Source organism: Mus caroli, chromosome 14 (genome assembly GCF_900094665.2).
Source record: "Mus caroli chromosome 14, CAROLI_EIJ_v1.1, whole genome shotgun sequence".
Taxonomy (NCBI): Eukaryota; Metazoa; Chordata; class Mammalia; order Rodentia; family Muridae; genus Mus; species Mus caroli.
In genome coordinates, this window is record NC_034583.1 from 78,370,651 (window position 1) to 78,373,843 (window position 3,193).

The 3,193-nt window shown below is 38.7% G+C and overlaps 1 non-coding gene across 1 annotated transcript; it reads left to right on the forward strand.

Annotated features, from left to right (window-relative positions):
- The first annotated feature begins 2,549 nt into the window (after positions 1 to 2,549).
- Positions 2,550 to 2,692, forward strand: LOC115029290. Its single transcript, XR_003834865.1, has one exon. It is a non-coding gene; the product is annotated as a small nucleolar RNA SNORA48 (small nucleolar RNA).
- The last annotated feature ends 501 nt before the right edge of the window (positions 2,693 to 3,193 follow it).

The following is a 3,193-nucleotide window of genomic DNA, read 5'->3' on the forward strand; positions in this document are numbered from 1 at the left end:
CTTAAATTTAGCTAAATAGCAAATTTGTTTCATTAATTAGTATTTTTGAGATGAGAGCATATAATAGTTACTATTCCATATTTCAAGAATATAATATGTCTTAAATTGCTTTCTATTGTGATAAAACGATGATCAAAACTAACCTGGGGGGAGGAAAAGATTAATTGGCTTACAAGTCACAGTCTATGATGAAATAAAGTCACGCAGGAACTCAAGACAAGAACTTGGAAGTAAGAACTGAAGTAGAAAGAGCAGAAGAATGCTGTTATTGGCTTGCACTTCCGACTCACGCACAGCTATCTGTCTTATACTTCTTGGGACTAAAGCCCAGGAGTAGGATTACCCACAGTGGGCTGGGCCCTCCCACATCAATCACTAATCAAGAAAATGCTCAAACACACTTGCCTACAATCTATCTGATGGATACAATCTTCAGCTGAAATTCTCTCTTTCTGGATGACTCTATCTTTGTCAAGTTAACAGACAAATTTAAAAAATGCGATCATTGGTATCCATCATTGAATTTGGGGTTCTGGAGATTGTTCAGTCAATAAAGGCTACTCTGTAAAAGCTCAGACATACAAATATGCATTCCTCACATAACCATGTACATGCATATGCAGATGTATACATATAAATACAGAGTGAAATAAACTTTGATGAATCTTAAATATTGATCCTCAATTATCAAAACATGTCTGTTTTGAACGTCTATGGACTCATGAAAATGGAAATATTTCAGATCACCGAGTAATCATCAGTGGATGTATTTTATCACAAACAACTTAATGATCATGATCAAGCAAAATCAGAAATAAACCAGAAAAACCAAAGGCCACTTCATGTGATAATGCAAAAGTTTTAATCATATATAATTAATGTATGCAAATAAAAATTTTGTGATGTTCTGATTTGTGACACGTACCCACAAAAGGGCTATAATGCAACATTAAACAATTTCTAAAATCAAAACAAAACCAATGGAAAAAACAAAGGTATGTATTAATAAATAAAAGTAAGTTTAAAGAACAGGAAAAAAATAAATTTAAACCTTGAGTCTTGGCAGAAAAAGAAAAGAGGAATCTGGTTTACTGAGGAAAAACAAGGGGAATATAATTATATAAATTAGAAAGTGACAATGTGAGACTAACCCCAGAAGGCAGCCATTCAAAGAATTCTAAGATGACTCAATTCTATGCAAATAAATGGAAAAATCTGGATTAAATGAATAAATTACCATAAAAATTAGTCAGTGCAAGCCTACCAATTTTTAAGAAATACCCATTGTCAACAATGTCCAAAAAAAAAAAAAAAAATTAACCAGCCACAGACAACTTTACAGGAATATCTGTGAAACATTTCAGAAAAATGACTTGTGTGCAGTTGGACTGTTCCAAGGATGGGAGCAGTTTAAGTTGTAAGCCTCTGTTTCTCACATGGGCAAGATCTACACAGAGAATTCAATGCAGAGGAAGAACTCATACAGAAGGCTTAACATAGGGAAAGTCATTTGTGGCGATCAGCATTTCAGACAGCTCTTTTTGTCCATTAATTTCCTAATTCAATGTGGTCTTAATTAAAATACTAGGGATTCATTTCACCCAGAAAACTGGCTCCTAAATTTCATATTAGAAAAGTACAAATAGTGATAACAACAAAAACCTAAATAATTAAACATGGTGATTCTTTTCTATCTAATTTAATTTTTTTCAAACAATGTATTTCCATCATCTTGTCCCTTCTCCAACTTCTTCCGATTCTTCTCACGCCTGTGCTCACTCAACTCCATGTTCTTTCTCTCCCTCCAAAACAAAAATAAACATTAAAAAAAAAAAAAAGGAGGGGGCGGAGGGGCTAGAGAGATGGCTCAGCGGTTGGCAGCACTGACTGATCTTCCAGAGGTCCTGAATTCAACTCCTAGCAACCCAGTGGTGGCTCACAACCATCTGTAATGAGGTCGGATGCCCTCTTCTAGAGTGTCTGAAGACAGCAACAGTGTACTCACATACATAAAACAAATCTTTTTTTTTTTTTAAGGGTAGCTAATAAGACACACGTCATAATGAAACAAACTACCCTGCATTTACAAATAGGGATCTATGAGGAAAGGAGGAAGAGCGATTGCAAGAGACACAGTTGGTTGATTTCTCCAAGGAAGCAGTGTCGTCCAGCTGCAACAGCCTGATGCTCAGATGAACTTACACAGTCTGAGGCAGCACACATACAACCTGCACACGTTCCAGATGGAGTCCCAGCACGAGGGGGAAGTGGACAGACGTTACTGTCCCAAACCAAGAAGCTATTGCAATTCATACCTGCAATTCAATTTTCTCCCAGGGAAGGCCCCATGCCCAGGAATAACTGACCAACCCAAAACATGAAGATTCTTAATACAAGAAAAAAAGATAGCTATCACTCTACCAGATAATAACATGTTACTAATACATACATACATACATATATGTATATATACATATATATGTACACACACATATATACATATTTATATGTATATATAGTTAAATAGGTTGAATCAAAATATCATAAACACTCCCTGGCAATGGGCAAAGGGACACCTTGTTGGTGGAGGTGTTCTTATATCAGTCAGGGGCAGAGCAGATGACAGTCCTTTTTCATCTTATCTTGATTTTTGGCTTGGCGGCCAAAGCTGTTTAATGCCTAGGACCCATAAAAGTCAAATCAAATCAAATTGTGTTAGCGCAGAAGGAATAAGACAGGCAGAGACCTGCGAACTACCATGCCACCCACAAACCTGCCCTCCATCACACGGAACAGGCCAACAGGCAGGCAGGCCATAGACATCCGCTATGTCGCTATGTTGCCACACTCTGAAGCACGGATGGAGGATCTTGCCCAGGGGCTCGCTAGTTGCTTGGCCAGCTTGCAGCAGGAGCCACCATAATGTGTGAATACGTGGTGGTCAGTTGGGAAAGAAAGAGAAATACAGTACCGTGAGCATTATGAAGAGAGATGGGACTGGAGGTGTGACGGTGGAGAGGAGTAGCCTGTTATGTCACCAGCTCTGCCGCCTGAGGTAACTTGTAGCCCAAACTGCCACTGAGGGCCATGTCTGAGTCCATGGCTACAAAGCAGTAGCGGTCCATGTTGATGTGTATGACTAGCGAACACAGGGATGTCCCCGTTGGGGCAGCCTCTAGGGACCACGTGAATG